This window comes from Nerophis lumbriciformis, linkage group LG13 (assembly GCF_033978685.3).
Source record: "Nerophis lumbriciformis linkage group LG13, RoL_Nlum_v2.1, whole genome shotgun sequence".
Classification (NCBI taxonomy): domain Eukaryota; kingdom Metazoa; phylum Chordata; class Actinopteri; order Syngnathiformes; family Syngnathidae; genus Nerophis; species Nerophis lumbriciformis.
In genome coordinates, this window is record NC_084560.2 from 28,045,590 (window position 1) to 28,063,417 (window position 17,828).

Sequence of the window (17,828 nt, forward strand, 5' to 3'; positions counted from 1 at the left end):
ATGTTTTTAATTTATTTATCTTATTTTATTATTATTTTTTAAAAGTACCTTATCTTCACCATACCTGGTTGTCCAAATTAGGCATAATAATGTGTTAATTCCACGACTGTATATATCGGTTGATATCGGTATCGGTAATTAAAGAGTTGGACAATATCGGAATATCGGATATCGGCAAAAAGCCATTATCGGACATCCCTATTCGTTTCTTTTTACACTTTAGCAAGATACAATATTTTGATTGATGGAAGCAATGTATGTCCAAAAAGTGACCAAACTAGACCAAACTAGAAAAAAAAAGTGGGTGTTATAGAGTTAGTGACGTTTTTGTGGAGGTGGACACGAGTGTGTGTCTTGTGTGGGACAGCAGCCTCACTGGCACACAGACCTGACCTAGAATTGTTACTTAGAATTCGGACTGAACCATTGGAGCCGAGCGTGGGGGTGCGCGCGCTGCTAGACCGACCGACGACAGGAAACGTTTGACTGGGGTGCAATGGAGTAGGACCACTGGAAAACTCGGGTGAAAGGGGGGGAGACGTTTTCTTTTTTGGGGGGGATTTTACGATGGTGCCGTGAAAATGTGATTTTTGCTGTGGCGTTTATCGGAATTAAAAGTCCCAGGTGAGTGTTGTTTTGGCCTCGACGAATCCACATTGTAGGGGGTGGGAGAAAAAAAGAACCAGCAGCACTACCAGCAGCAGCACCACCACAGCCACAGCTCGCCTCCTGGCAACGGGCACACGCGGGGTCCTCCTCCCGGGGACATCTCACTCCGGTATCCGTCCCCCCCTCCCTCCCCACCCGAAGAAGGCTGGCTGGCCCCTGCGTTGCGTCCAGCCTGGTGCTCCGAGTCCACGTTAGAAGCCCGGGTTTTCTTCCGTCTTCTCTCCCGGCGGCAGAGCGACAAAAGCGGATTATTATTCACGATGGTCTCGGCATGGCGCACAAGCCGCGGACAAATGCTGTTTTTCTAGCTGCCGATACTGGAGGACCGCCCGTGCTTGAAAATGGAGGAAAGGGGGATACAATGGAGCTCCGTGGACGTGGGTATTGTATTATTTTGCTCTTTCTTCTTTATTTTGTGCTGCTTTTTACACGGCGCGGTGAGATTATAGGCCTTGTGTTGGGCCAAGCGAGCGATTTAATTGTTACATTGTTAACGGAGCTAGCTAACTTGAACAGCCGAGCAAGAGGGCCCGGAGTGGGGCTTTTCTCTTAACAATTCACCGGCGGTGGGACTGCTTCGTGGTGCCTTTAAGGGCCCAAGACGTCGCTGTTCTTCCCCGTCCTGTGCCTCCCTCTTCGGGGAAGACTTTGTTTGCGCTGGCCGAGGCTCCATGAATGCTCAAGTCCTCCCTTCCCCCCCCCCCCATCACCACACACACATACACATTCACCACAGCAGCAGCAGCAGCTCTGTGGCAAAACAGGAACAACTTCTTTTAGGGGGGAAAAAGGGAGAAAAAAAAGTTCCAGGAGTTTTTCAAGCGCCATTGGGTTGACTTTTGTGTCCGCCATGAGTTGTCCAAGTGGGGCGCTGAGATTCAATGGAGGGAGGTGGTGGTGATGGTGGGGGTGGAAGTCTGGATTGTAGCTGATGATGAAGTTTATTTATAGTTTGAAGGGTTTGCATGTGTATTTTAGGACGACTTCTTCCTGGAGGAACTTTAAAACATGCTTTACTGAGGGAATATCCACAGGTAGCATGCTTTAAAAAAAAAGAAAAAGAAAAAAAAGTGTATTTGTAACAAAGCTTGCTGAGCTGTTGCAGTTAAGTTAGAAAGGCGATATTTTCCCCATAAAGCAAATTTTGGTGTTTCAAGTAGGGGTGTAACGTTTAGTTGATATATCGATAGATCCATTTATATTCCCTAAATTTCAAGCATATCAATCTTTGCTTGGTAAGTTTGCCTTCGGGAAAATAGGTATCGATCCATTATCGTTTTAAAATGGAATCAATCGATTTATTCGGTACTAGCAAAAGGAAAACATTGGATGTAAGAATGGCAGACTTTATATGAAGTTTAGCAATTCTGTACAGCCGAATAAGGAACAGACTTGGGTTGGAAAGACAAGATGAGCGCAGCAAAAGATTACTGTGCATTTGAAAAAATCCAAAAAACTGCCATAGCACCGAGGGGACTTTTCTTGTTTTATCCACAATTTTTTCGCTTACTGCAGAACTCGTTTTTACTTTCTCTTCTCACTCCATGCAGAGAATCAACAGCGAGAAACCAAGTTGGTGCAATCAAACTTTTGATTGATATAGTGATAGATCGATTTTATTCCCTGAATTTCAAGTATATCGATTTGTGCTCGGTAACTTTGCCCAACGGAAAATAGGTATCGATCCAGAACGTTTTAAAATGGAATCGATTGATTTAATCGATGTTAGCAAAAAGAAAACATTGGATGTAAGAACGGCAGACTGTATTTGAAGTTTAGCAATTTTAATAACAAGGACGTTAAATCTATTTGCCTGTCTGTGGCGTCGTCAAAACTAAAATGGCGGAAATCTAAGGTGGTCGAGAGAGGTCATAGCAAACGTAAACGCCACAAGACGATGTCATAAATGACAACATAACAACTTTCAGCTACGGCACGACTGCAAATGCCACAATAGAGACAAACAACACAATAATATAAAGCCATAACACAACTTTATGCCACAAAAGACGTGATCGACACAACGGAAGTGTCAGCAAGGCAAGTTATGGCGACAAGCCGACTTCCGGAACACAACAACTGGCACCCAAGGAAAAGTTATTTTATCAGAAACAAATAAATACAAGAGGTGGATAAAGGAGGCTATGCAAATTAGGAAGCAAGGGGCCAACACCATCAACATGAGGGGGCATACATGCTTCCGCACACCTGGGACACTGTCATCGCAGACGCCAGGGCGGAGAACAGATACTGTATTGTCGGGGTTACTTTACTTAGCAGGTAAACTGTTAAAATGTAGGTTTCTGTACTTTTATTGAAAATCGCTTTAATGTTGTGAGCAGAAAAAGTTTTTCACTTATTAATTCAACCTGTTGTTGCTGGTTTCACTTTATTCAAACAAGATAATGAAGGTTCCTGTACCCAGTCACCATGGTTGAATTTTGTTTGCTAAAAAGTTACTATATCAATTTCAACTTACTGAATCGGTTATTGGTTCATTGAATTCTAAAATAATATCGCCTCTGAATCGTGTCGGCAACTACAAACTCTGAATTTAATCGAATCGTTGTTAAAACTAATCGTTACACCCCGAGTTTGAAGTGCAGTGATGCTGCTGCAGTATCAACCACAGCTAAACTTGATAATGCTAATTTTTCCTTCGATACACACACCTTCTCAAACTTACTTACATCACAAATTAGGGTTGGGCAATACAACTGAAAACTTTATCACTATAGACGTTTTTTTATATTGGTCTATATTGATAATTATTGATATTTTGTATGACTCAGCAAATATGGACCAGGAGAAAATATATATTAATTGTTAAAATTTGTATTGCAAATGTAACTTTCCTCTAATTATAATCCCCTCAGCTATCAAGGCAGAAAAGAAGAAAATGTCAACACAACCATGGAAACACTCATGTAAACAAAATTCTAAAGAGTGAAAATGCAAACTTGGTGAAACCTGAGAAGAACAATTTTGGAAGGTTTACTGCCAAGAAGTTACATGGTCTGTGTAACTTTTAATGTGGTCTGTTCTTCTTATTTGAAGTATGGAATACAACATTATGCAGTAATTATTATTTAAATATTATTGGACCTAATAATTATTTTAAAGTAGCAGATTTGCTATACTTTATTTATACAGTCCTGCACTGTAGTTCCCACCTGTTGTTTCTGTACATCCGAATAGGGAACAGACTTGGGTTGAAAAGACAAGATGAGCGCAGCAAAAGTTCACTTTCAGTTTGAAAAAATCCCCAAAAACTGCCATCCAACGAGGGTACTTTTCTGGTTTTATCCACTGCAGCACTCGTTTTTACTTACTCTTCTCACTCCATGCAGAGAATCAACAGCGAGATACCAAGTTGGCGCAACCAAACATTATAGATAATACTGTTTAGCGTGCCCCCCCATTGCTCAGTGATCACTTCTTGTTCTGCTAGGTTACCAGACTGCAAATGCCTTTTTTCATGCAACTAAGCATGTTTCATTCTTTCCGGTTTCTTCAGACCAAAAAATATATATATTGAACTTATTTTTTACGTGTGTATCGCGATATATATATTGATATCGTTTTACTGTCCAAGACATATAACAAATTGTTCCTATTTATTGCCTTTTAAAAAACACAATTTAAATGTTCAAAGCCTTTTTGTTTTGTTATTATAAGCAAGTCTGGAGTCTTGTACCCACAGCTAAACATGCTAAAGCTAACTTTCATTTAATAAGATAATATGCACAGTTTATTATCTTGCTTGCACACTTTTATTTTCATAACAAAATCCTCTTTGCATTTTGTTGTCGTACAAAGCACACAAATCTGAGGGTTTAAACCATGGGTGTCAAACTCTGGTTTGCGGGCCAAATTTGGCCCGCCGTGTAATTTCACTTGGCCCCTGAGGCGATATCAAATTAACACTAGAGCTGGCCCGCCGATTATATATAGCGGCGGTGCTGCGGTACACCGCAATCACTGCTAAGTGTCATACTTGAGGGTTAACTCCCATATTTCAGTGCACCTTCCTACAATCGTCACATCCCCTTTTCTTCCAGTCCAACGAGTGCTGGACCAGTCATATAAAATGTGCGACTTTGGCACACACCCACAAGTGAATGCAACGCATACTTGATCTTTATTGATACAGGTTACACTGAGGGTGCCCGTTTAAAAAACTTTAATACTGTTAGAAATATACGCCACAATGTGAATCCACACCAAACAAGAATGACAAACACATTTCGGGAGAACATCCGCACTGTAACACAACATAAACACAACAGAACAAATACCCAGAACCCTTTGCAGCACTAACTCTTCCTGGACGCTACAAGGTGTGTCTGTATTTTGTAGCATCCCGGAAGAGTTAGTGCTGCAAAGGGTTCTGGGCAGTGACTTGCGGTGAGGTTCATGGCTGGTGAGGCACTGACTTCATCACAGTCAGATTTACAAACATATGAACCCTAAAGAGTATCTTATTCACCATTTGATTGGCAGCAGTTAACGGGGTATGTTTAAAAGCTCATACCAGCATTCTTCCCTGCTTGGCACTCCGCATCAAGGGTTGGAATTGGGGGTTAAATCACCAAAAATGATTCCCGGGCGCGGCGCCGCTGCTGCCCACTGCTCCCCTCACCTCCCAGGGGGTGAACAAGGGGATGAGTCAAATGCAGACGACAAATTTTATTACACCTAGTGTGTATGTGACAATCATTGGTACTTTAACTTTACACATACAAACTGTAGCACACAAAAAAGCACATTTAATAAAAAAAACGTTATTATGGTCTTACCTTTACTTATAAATTAAGTCCATGCGCCGCAACTAAAGCCCTCACTTAAACTTTCCACGTGCAAGATTGAATCTATTTAAAAAAGTGTAACCGAAGGTTTATAAATGTCGCCTATACTGTATGAAACTACAAAATAACAAACACGGAGGCTCCAGTTTGCACGAGGACCACTTTATTTACCTTCTTTCAAAAACGTCCGCAACGTGTCATCACTTCCGCCTTCAAAATAAGAGCTCAAGGCATATACTGTATAACAGCGCATAACAGGAACTTAACATCACATAGAGGAAAGCCCATGAAAATAGGTTACAAAAGTTATTTAATAAGAAGCCAAAAAGTGCAAAAACAATAATGTTCGTATTGGAGGAGTTGTGAATTAGATACACCTGCAGTCTGCAGGTGTATCTAATGTTGTGGGCCTGCAGTCATTCACAACTCCTCCAACACGAACATTATTGTTTTTGCATTTTTTGGCTTCTTATGAAATAACTTTTTAAAATAGATTCAATCTTGCACGTGGAAAGTTTAAGTGTGGGCTTTAGTTGATATAACAATTCTACGGCGGGGGTGCAGGAGGCGGGATTACTGGAGCCTCAGCCAGTGCGTCTTTTGCAGCCGTTTTATGATCGCTCAGCACAAGAAATATGTTACACACATACAGTTGTTGACAAAATACACTGTACATTATATACCTCAGCTAACTAAACTATGGAAATGTATAATATAATTCATATAGCAATACAGTCTCACTGCACAGCAGGCCAGCAGTTAGCCGAGTCCGGAATCCATGTTGAGGCACTGAGTGATGTGCCTCAACTGGCTGCTGTTCACCGCACCGTCTCTTCTCAGTATTTGAACGGCAAATGTGAAAATTCAGCGATTTTGAATAAAAATAATCTAAAACTGGTGAAGTTAAATGGAAAATAACTTTATAGTATAATCACTGGATACATATAACAATTTAATAAAATTTTTTTCTTTTTACATTTTTTTTCTTTCCATGATGGCAGGTGAGGCCCCGCCTCACCTGCCTCTAGTGACTGCACGTCACTGGTTCTGGGTATTTGTTCTGTTGTGTTTATGTTGTGTTGCGGTGCGGATGTTCTCCCAAAATGTGTTTGTCATTCTTGTTTGGTGTGGGTTCACAGTGTGGCGTATATTTCTAACAATGTTAAAGTTGCTTATACGGGCACCCTCAGTGTAAACTATCGCTGTTGATGAAGTATGCGTTGCATTCACGTGTCTGCTCACAGAAGCCGCTCATATCTTGTGACTGGGCGGGCACGATGTTGGAATGGATGAAAAGCGAACGTGACGACAGCTCGTAGAGGACGTTAAAAGCAGTGCTTGTAAGGCACGCCCCCAAGACTGTGGAATACGAGATATAATGACTGATGAACACCTTCGTTCGATAATGAAAGTTGCCTCAGCTCAAAGCCTGACCCCCGACATTAATGAACTAGCATCCAATAAAAGATGCCAGGTATCTGGCCTGGGCACATCAGATTAGATCAGTGTGTTGCAAACTGAGCAGTTTAAAGTCCCGAATGGTTGGTTTATTCATTATTTTATTTTCAAATTTATTAGCCTGTGGAAAAAGTTAATGTTGATATTTACCTCAGAAGGCTGCAAATAGAAAAGAGGCATTCAATTTCTATTTAAATTGTATTTGATATGCCATTGATATTTTTTAATTATTATTATTATTATTTGAAACTATAAATATTGAATAAGCCTTGCTTGTTCAATATTTAATGCAGAACTTGTTTGGGTCCCTATCAAAAAGGTTAATTTGTTCAACCTTGGCCCTCGGCTTTGTTCAGTTTTAAATTTTGGCCCACTCTGTATTTGAGTTTGACACCCCTGGTTTTTAGCCATTATTTCTGTTGATCACAACAAAATATGCTTAAGCTGACTTCCCTTATTAGTAAAATACAGTTTCTCATTGTTTCACCACACTTTTATTGAAATAAAAAAAGTTCCCCATGTTAATTTGTTGCCTTACAAAGCACAAATGTTAGCGTTTTTACATTTCTGATGTCTTTTGATCCAATGTGTTGATGACAGCTAAAAATATGGTTGAGCGAACTTTCGCTTAACTTTAAAATACAGTTTATCATCCCGTTAGCACAGTTTTATTTCTATAAAAATCGTCCTGCTTTCCAAAACACAGAAACGTTAGGGGTTTTAAATTTATGAGATCTTTTGATCCATTATTTGTTAAATGTTGAAGACAGCTAAATATCCTGAAGCTAACTTTCGCTTAGTTGTAACATTCAATTTCTCATAGTGTTTGCACACTAATTTCTTTAAAACAAATTTCCCCTAGTCAATTTGTGGCCTTAAAAAGTAATGTAGTAACTGGCACATTTATAATAACATTTAATATTTACGTATTTTGATCATTTTAACCATAAATGGTGCAATAATTTCAAAAACGCATCACAGCGTTTGCTTTGTTTTTCTTCATCACTAATTATTGCTCACTGCAGACTTCATGAGAGCCAACAAACACAATAAAACATCACTTACTGTGCAATGTCTGCTGTCATTAGGATGCTGACTGCTAGGATGTTCATACACTCCCATTTAGATGAAGAATATCTCATAATCCTCACAAAGAAACCCCAAGCGTCTTTTCACTTTCTCGCCATTTACGGGTCCTTAATGGCTGTCAAAGTGGGGCGGCGTGGCTCGGTTGGTAGACCGGCCATGTGAGCAACTTAAGGGTTCCAAGGTTCGATCCCCGCTTCTGCCATCCTAGTCACAGCTGTTGTGTCCTTGGGCAAGGCACTTTACTCACCTGCTCCCAGTGCCACCCACGCTGGTTTAAATCTAACTTAGATAATGGGTTTCACTATGTAAAGCCCTTTGAGTCACTCAAGAAAAGCGCTATATAAATATAATTCACACAATTCACACGCAAAGTGTACCGCCTTGTCGGAGTACATTTTCAGCCATTTACTTTCCAGGTGAGAAGCATGATTTATGATCTACAATAAACTTCCAGGGAGCAAAGAAGCGATCATGTCGAAATTGTACACTAGCTTGTTATCACAGCGTCGCAATGAACAGTTTGCTTGCGTTAGCGCTTATAATAACAATATCACTAATACTTGATTATTTTCAAGTCCCGAAATGTAAATAGAGTATTGTTGGCGCTTTTTGAATGGTTATTTATTGAATTTTATGTGCATAATACAGTACCTTCCATTGGCTGCGCTGTAAGCAGACTTTTATTTACGTTTATGTAATATCTAGAATGCATAAAAACATCCATTCGTCGTCGTGTTTTTCATAACGATTGTGAACGATAGGCAAAATTCCAAAAAATGTGCAGTTCCCCTTTGAGTCTGTATGACTTTGCATCATCGACAGCTAAACATGTTGATGCTAACTTTGAAATAATGATATACACACACGGTTTCTTTATAGTGTTGGCAAACTTTTATTTGGACAACAGATTTGTTGCCTTTGTCATTCTGATGCCTTCTGAAGCACACAAATGTAAAATGATTTATTATTCCAAAGACTTTTGTGGTATTGTAAAGAAGTGTTGATTAGGGAAAAATATGCTAAAACCGATTGTAACAGTGACATGCAGTTTCTCATCGTGTCAGCACACTTTTATTTCTATCAAAATGTTCCCCTTCTCATTTTGTTACCTTTAAAAACACAGTACCGTATTTTCCGCACTATAAGGCGCACCGGATTATTAGCCGCACCTTCTATGAATTACATATTTCATAATTTTGTCCACCAATAAGCCGCCCCGGACTATAAGCCGCGCCTACGCTGCGCTAAAGTGAATGTCAAAAAAACGCTGCGCTAAAGTGAATGTCAAAAAAACAGTCAGATAGTTCAGTCAAACTTTAATAATATATTGAAAACCAGCGTTCTAACAACTCTGTCCCAAAATGTACGCAAATGTGCAATCACAAACATAGTAAAATTCAAAATGGTGTAGAGCAATAAATAGCAACATAATGTTGCTCGAACGTTAATGTCACAACACACAAAATAAACATAGCGCTCACCTTCTGAAGTTATTCTTCATTCGTAAATCCTTCGAATTCTTCGTCTTCGGTGTCCGAATTGAAAAGTTGCGCAAGCGTGGGATCCAAAAATGGCCGGCTCCGCCTCGTCGAAGTCATCGGATTCAGTGTCGCTGTTGTTGTGCAGCAGTTCTGTGAATCCTGCCTTCCGGAAAGCTCGGACCACAGTTGTGACCGAAACTATCTGCCCAGGCATTTACGATCCACTGGCAGATGTTGGCGTATGTCGACCGGCGCTATCTGCCCGTCTTAGTGAAGGTGTGTTCGCCTTCGGAGCTGTGTGAAAAAAGCCACCCGGCCTCTTCGCGTAAACTTCCCTTAACCACTCGCTCATCTTTTCTTCATCCATCCATCCCTTCGAGTTAGCTTTTATGATGACGCCGGCTGGAAAGGTCTCTTTTGGCAAGGTCTTCCTTTTGAATATCACCATGGGTGGAAGTTAGCATGGCAAGCTAGAACCACAGTGAAGGATGACTTCTCATTCCCTGTGGTGCGAATATTCACCGTACGTGCTCCCGTTCCACAGTGCGGTTCACAGGAATATCAGTTGCTGTGAAATACGGTAGTAATCCGTGTGCGGATGGAGAGATTGCGTCTTTTTATGAACCGGATCCTTGTCGCGTAGTAGGAGCCATTTTGTGGTCTTTACAGATGTAAACAGGAAATGAAACGTACGGTGATATCCGCGCGTTTTTTCTTCTTCTTCCGGGGGCGGGTGAAGCGCTTCCTGTTCTATGGGGGCGGGTGCTTTCCTTGGCGGTTGCTTGCGTAGAAGAAGAAGCGCTTCCTGTTCTACCGGGAAAAAAGATGGCGGCTGTTTACCGAAGTTGCGAGACCGAAACTTTATGAAAATGAATCGTAATAAAGCGCACCGGGTTATAAGGCGCACTGTCAGCTTTTGAGAAAAATTGTGGTTTTTAGGTGCGCCTTATAGTGCGGAAAATACGGTAATATGAGTGCTTCAAATTTCTGAGTTTTTTTTTTATCCATCATTTAAGTATTGATCTGCTAAAGCTAACTTTTGCTTCATTGTATAATCCAATTTCTCATAGGATTAGCACACTTTTATTTCTTAAAAAAGTTCCCTGTGTCATTTTGCTGCCTTACATAAAGGTAGTGTTTAGCGTGACGTCGTAGGTCAACTGGAAAATGAATTAATTTATCCGCTCTAAAATGAAATAAGCACCCCCCAGTGTACAGGTGGCACATGGCATATGAGCAATAGTTGAAGTAGAGAGTGTACATTTGAGAAATCCGAGTAATTTAGTGCATGGAAACGTAGTGATTGTATTATGACACGTTTGTAGCAGCTTGTTGCTCTCAATTTTGCGGGACTCGGCCAGTGTGTAATCATTATTGTTTATATTGCACAACCATAGTAAAAAGGTTTTGTAGATGCTATATTTTACCAAGTGCAAAAAGGTAGGGACAGCGGTCGAATGTGTCGTTATTGTCATCTTTTTGGTTTATATTCAATCCAATTTTCTTTGAAGAGTACACCTGAAAAATACATTAAAAACACAACTGAGTTTTATCTTGTCCAAGCTTGTTGATTCTTGTCAGACTTGTGGGGATAATTTAGCTTGAAAACTTGTCCAAATAGTCCCAAATGTGCAACTACTGAACTCCTGGTGTCCTTAAAATAAAGTGTATTCAGTGTACCTGAGTCTCAATGCATTAGCTTACCCGCTGTCTCTTTATTCTGCTTGTTTTGGGCATAAGTATCCTCCTTGGGTGACGTTATCTTTGCATGGCAGTGAGTGCCTCTTCCATACTTCTTGAGAAATAAGAAGTCTGTATGACTTTACGTCATCGACAGCTAAACCTGCTGATGCTAACTTTTAAATAATAATATTCACTGTTTCCTTATTGTGTTGGCAAATGTGTTGCCCTTGTCATTCTGCTGCTTTCTAAAGCACACAAATGTAAAATAATTCGCCTTACTGTAACATACAATTTCCGATAGAGTTAGCACTAGGGCTGCAACTAACGATTAATTTGATAATCGATTAATCTGTCCATTATTACTTCGATTAATCGATTAATAATCGGATAAAAGAGAAAAACTACATTTCTATCCTTTCCAGTATGTTATTGAAAAAAACCCAGCATACTGGCACCATGTTCTGGACATTGGGGGTGCAGCATACAGCAATAATAACACAGAAATGTAACTCATCAGATCAGAACTGAATCAGATATTGTACACGTTTCTGTTGTGAATAATAAAGGATTCATTTTAGGCTGCCTCTGAATAATAGCATGAAATATTCCAGCACCTTCATAACGTTTAGTTATACTAAAGCGTCACTCAAATCTAAATATATGTATATAGCTTTATCGGGCCCGGCTACATTGATCCATTATGAAACCAACCTGAGATATTTCTGTCCGTTACGTTTATTTCGAAATTGGTAACCGTGCGTTTTCTCTCTCAAAACGGAGTCAAATGTGCCAGAGACACATTATCAGCCCCGCGTTGCAACAAAGGCATAACTTTGGACTGTTTTTGTACTTATTTTGATTATTGTTTCTCAGCTGTTTGTAAATGTTGCAGTTTATAAATAAAGGTTTATATAACATTTTTTTTAAAAAGCCTCCGCGCATAGCATAGTTCCAACGAATCGATGACTAAATTAATCGCCAACTATTTTGATAATCGATTTAATCGATTAGTTGTTGCAGCCCTAGTTCGCACCCTTTTGAATCTATAAAAATCAAAAGTAATTTTGTTGCCTTACAAAGCAGTGGTAGAATTGTAGAAAATGTAGAAGTAAAAACTATGTGTGACTTAGTCATCCACAGCTAAACATGCTAGTGCCAACTTTCAGATGATGATACTCAGTTTCCTTATAGTTTTATCAAACTTTTATTTGGACAACAAATTGTTGCCCTTGTCATTCTGTTGCCTTCTAAAGCAAACACACATTTCTGAGGTGTCTTGTGGTATTATTTGTTAGGAAGTGTTGAGGACAGCTAAATATGCCAAAACTCATTTCTGATTAACAAGAACATGGGATGGGAATAGATACGATTTTTCCGGTTCAGATTCCACTTTCGATTCTGCTTAACGTTCAGTTCTTTATTGGTTCTCATATCGATTCTCATTTGGATAAAACGATAACGGACAAGTTGATTAGTGTTAACCTTCTTTAGTTTCGAAAAAACATGAATGTGCAAACTCCAGTGAGGTGTTAAGAGGCCGACAACTTTCTTAGGGTACAAGGGTCAGGGTTCCTTAGATTTTTTAAAATTTTTTTTAAAAATAACTATTATAATAATACAATTAATAGTCTACTGAAGAAATAAAGAAAATATTAAATTTAATAAAATTATTATTTTAGAAGAATATATGAGCTGACCACTCAAAAGTAAAATGATATGTCAGCTAATGACAAATACAAGCAAGTCAAGTCCAATAAAAGTGTGCATTGTGCAATTCTGCAACCATCAGCTATAAACATTAAACATTGTTTTGTAGAAAAATAAGCATATCTGTTTATTTCAGGAAGGATATGAGATTTTTCTGACAAATTACACTATCTCCGCTTTGGAGAGCAATTCTCAGACAGTGAGACAGGGATCAGATGCTGTTTTGTCACAATTTGCATGATCGGTATTAATTTTATGTTTACAGTTAATATTAGCAGCTTTAACAGTTAGGTGCTAACATGACAGGCAGAGTTAGTTACCTGTAGTACATCGCCGCCGTTGCTGCTGGTTGAGATTCACTTCCGGCTCGGGCAGGATAGAAAACACGACATTCATTCTAAGCATTCACATTCTGTGTATGCTAATGTTTCTGTTAGTATTTCCTCTCTTTGATGACATATTCCCTTTGCAAGTATTGCAAGCTGCCCTTTTGTCATCCTTTCTTGTGAATAACTCCAGCTTTTGTGCTACTTCCGCACTGTGTGGTGACGCCACGACTCCACAGGCATCAATAAGGGAATCGTTAACAAAACTGGCAAATAATTCCCAGGAATCTAGACACTAGGAACCGGTTCTAAACAAGAACCGGTTTTCAATTCCCATCCCTAGTGTTAGCACAAGTTTTTGTCCTATTAAAATGTTTTACTTGTCATTTTGTTGCTTTGTAAAGCATACAAAGGTGATAAAATAAAAAATTATAAGGTTTGAATGTAGGGCTGGGCGATATATCGAGTTTGTAAAATATATCGATATATTTTTAAACAAGATTTGAATTAAGAAAATATCGTAATATCGATGTAATTTATTTCACGTTAAAATGACCAAACGTCGCTTATTTGTTGTGTTCCTTGTTCTCCCTCGCTCCCCTCTCCCATTCCTCCTTCCAAGACGTGCTTGCACGTATAAGAACATCCATTTTCGGTTGACTGTTTACTATGTTGAGTCACGATTGGTTAGGGACAGTCCAATCAGAGGCAAGATCATCGAACCAGAAAGAGAAATCACAAAGCGCCTGCCTGCAAATGTATTTTTTTTATATCTGAGTTTGATACATTTGGTATTATTTGCACAGCTGTTATTTATTTTACGTATAAAGAATATTTTTCTATTTTATTAATGTTATGTAATTCTGTACTACCTAAACAGTTTATTTTCTGTGCTGTTAATACCCATCTTGACTAACTGGGTTAATAAAAGTGCAACTGACTGTTCACTGAATATCATTTCAAAATGAATATCTTTATATGCATACTTTCACCGAAAAATATATCAAAATATATATCGAATATCGAGTTTAAGTACAAATATATTGAAATATACTTTTTCGTTTATATCGCCCAGCCCTATTTGAATGCGATTCTTTTGCGCTATTATTTGATATTAGGTAGTAATGTATGACTTTTTGTCACCCACAGCTAAACATGCTAATGCTAACTTTCAATTAACAATCCACAGTTTTCTTATGGTGTTACCAAACATTTATTTGGACAACAAATTGTTCCTTTCCAAAGGACACACAAGTAACCATTGTTTGTTGTTAAGAATAATTTTTGTTGAATTTGTTAAGAAAACAAATAAGGACTTGGTTGTCACTTCAAGCTAAACGTTCTAATGCTAACTTTCACCTAATGTACACAGGTTCTTGTAATAGCACACTATTATTTGTACAGTAAAACAAAGTGTTCCACTTGTTTTTTTCCCTTACAAAACGGACAAAGAAATCCAGATTGCCAAGGTGTGGATGTGACCTTTCGAGCTATTAATATTGTTTTTAAGAAGGTATTTTGCTGGTGAAAGCAACTATGGACTCTTGTCACCCACAGTTCAACATGCTGATCCCAACTTTCACTTCATAATACTTTCTACACATTTTCTTCTAGTATTGGAACAATTTATATTGTATTCATGTGGCCTTTTGAGCTATTGTTTTCTATTAAGAACATATTTTCTTGCGATTATGGACTCTGGTGTCACCCACAGATAAACATTTTAATGCTAACTTTTGCGTCCTAATAATAATAACATACACAGTTACTTATTTTTCTAACAAACAGTTCCCTATGTGATTTTGCTGCCTCGAAGCACACAAAAGGAATGCAATTTACATTTCCAAGGTGTGAACATGAACTTTAAATTTGTTATTAAGAAGCATGATTTCTTTTGTCACCTGCAGCTAAACATGCTAATGCTAACTTTCATATTACAATATACAGGTAAAAGCCAGTAAATTAGAATATTTTGAAAAACTTGATTTATTTCAGTAATTGCATTCAAAAGGTGTAACTTGTACGTTATATTTATTCATTGCACACAGACTGATGCATTCAAATGTTTATTTCATTTAATTTTGATGATTTGAAGTGGCAACAAATGAAAATCCAAAATTCCGTGTGTCACAAAATTAGAATATTACTTAAGGCTAATAGAAAAAAGGGATTTTTAGAAATGTTGGCCAACTGAAAAGTATGAAAATGAAAAATATGAGCATGTACAATACTCAATACTTGGTTGGAGCTCCTTTTGCCTCAATTACTGCGTTAATGCGGCGTGGCATGGAGTCGATGAGTTTCTGGTACTGCTCAGGTGTTATGAGAGCCCAGGTTGCTCTGATAGTGGCCTTCAACTCTTCTGTGTTTTTGGGTCTGGCATTCTGCATCTTCCTTTTCACAATACCCCACAGATTTTCTATGGGGCTAAGGTCAGGGGAGTTGGCGGGCCAATTTAGAACAGAAATACCATGGTCCGTAAACCAGGCACGGGTAGATTTTGCGCTGTGTGCAGGCGCCAAGTCCTGTTGGAACTTGAAATCTCCATCTCCATAGAGCAGGTCAGCAGTAGGAAGCATGAAGTGCTCTAAAACTTGCTGGTAGACGGCTGCGTTGACCCTGGATCTCAGGAAACAGAGTGGACCGACACCAGCAGATGACATGGCACCCCAAACCATCACTGATGGTGGAAACTTTACACTAGACTTCAGGCAACGTGGATCCTGTGCCTCTCCTGTCTTCCTCCAGACTCTGGGACCTCGATTTCCAAAGGAAATGCAACATTTGCTTTCGTCAGAAAACATGACTTTGGACCACTCAGCAGCAGTCCAGCTCTTTTTTCCCTTAGCCCAGGTGAGACGCTTTGCGCGCTGTTTCTTGGTCAACAGTGGCTTGACACGAGGTATGCGGCAGTTGAAACCCATGTCTTTCAAGCGTCTCTTGGTGGTGGATCTTGAAGCACTGACTCCAGCAGCTGTCCGCTCCTTCTGAATCTCCCCCACATTTTTGAATGTTTTTTTTTTCACAATCTTGACCAGGGCGCGGTGATCCCTATTGCTTGTACACTTTTTCTGACCACAGTTTTTCCTTCCCTTTGCCTCTCCATTAATGTGTTTGGACACAGAGCTCTGAGAACAGCCAGCCTCTTCAGCAATAACCTTTTGTGTCTTTCCCTCCTTGTGCAATGTGTCGATGGTTGCCTTTTGGACAGCTGTCAAATCTGAAGTCTTCCCCATGTTTGTGTAGGCTTCAGAACTGGCCTGAGAGACCATTTAAAGCCCTTTGCAGGTGTTTTGAGTTAATCAGCTGATTAGTTTGTGGCACCAGGTGTCTTCAAAATTTAACCCTTACACAATATTCTAATTTTGTGACACACAGAATTTTGGATTTTCATTTGTTGCCACTTCAAATCATCAAAATTAAATGAAATAAACATTTGAATGCATCAGTCTGTGTGCAATGAATAAATATAATGTACAAGTTACACCTTTTGAATGCAATTACTGAAATAAATCAAGTTTTTCAAAATATTCTAATTTACTGGCTTTTACCTGTACAGTTTCATTTAGTAACAGCACACTTTTTCAGACAAATTGCTCTCCAATTTCATTTTGCTGCCTTACAAGCACAGGAACGTATAATTTTAAGAATACATTTTGTTGTATGTTAAGAAAACATACGAAAACATATACAACGAATCCCTTGTCACCCACAGCTAAACATGCTAACTTTCACTTCACTCCGTGTAAACCACGACTAAACACGCTGAATGAACTGTTTGTTTTTAAAGGGTTGACACTAGGGCTGAAACGACGTGTCGACGTAGTCGACGTCATTGGTTACGTAAATACGTCGACGCCGTTTTTGTGCTTCGACGCGTCGCATATTTACGTCACACTACCGTCATGGCGGAGCGCAAAGCAGACGATGCGAGCGGTGCGAGCGAGGGGAAAAAAGCACGCCAAAAGTCGTCAAAAGTGTGGGAGTATTTCAATAAACGGCCTAAGAAGAAACGCTACTTTTACTCCGCTACTTTTATCTACATTCAACTCGCTACTAATTTTTATCGATCTGTTAATGCACACTTTGTTTGTTTTGGTCTGTCAGACAGACCTTCAAAGTGCCTGCCTTACTGGTGACGTTTCACTCCGTTCCACCAATCAGATGCAGTCACTGGTGACGTTGGACCAATCAAACAGAGCCAGGCGGTCACATGACCTGACTTAAACAAGTTGAAAAACGTATTGGGGTGTTACCATTTAGTGGTCAATTGTACGGAATATGTACTGTATTGTGCAATCTACTAATAAAAGTTTCAATCAATCAATCAAAAGTGTGAAGGAAAAAAGACTACTTTTTATTCCAACCGTACATCCCGTCAAAAGCCTAAAGACTGACTGCACAGTTCCTGTCTTCACAATAAAAGTGCCGCTCCATCGCGCCGCGCTTTCAAAATAAGAGTCTCCGAAAGCCAGCGCAAACAAGCTAGCAAGCTACGGAGTTTGCCGCCAATTTATTTCTTGTAAAGTGTATAAAAACGAATATGGAAGATGGACAAATAAGATACCAAAAACGTGGTATTAGACAGAAAGGAGGAACTTTTTTTC

At 39.3% G+C, this 17,828-nt stretch overlaps 1 protein-coding gene across 6 annotated transcripts in view; it reads left to right on the plus strand.

Moving 5' to 3' along the window:
* Window positions 1–545: 545 nt before the first annotated feature.
* bcl9 (BCL9 transcription coactivator) overlaps window positions 546–17,828 on the plus strand; it is an 81,780-nt gene continuing 64,497 nt past the window's right edge. For 3 of the 6 annotated variants that reach the window (XM_061971170.1, XM_061971176.1, XM_061971172.1), the window contains exon 1: window positions 635–1,046. The gene's annotated coding sequence lies outside the window, so the exon portion shown is untranslated. The other 3 variants (XM_061971171.1, XM_061971174.1, XM_061971175.1) reach the window with 2 other exon arrangements.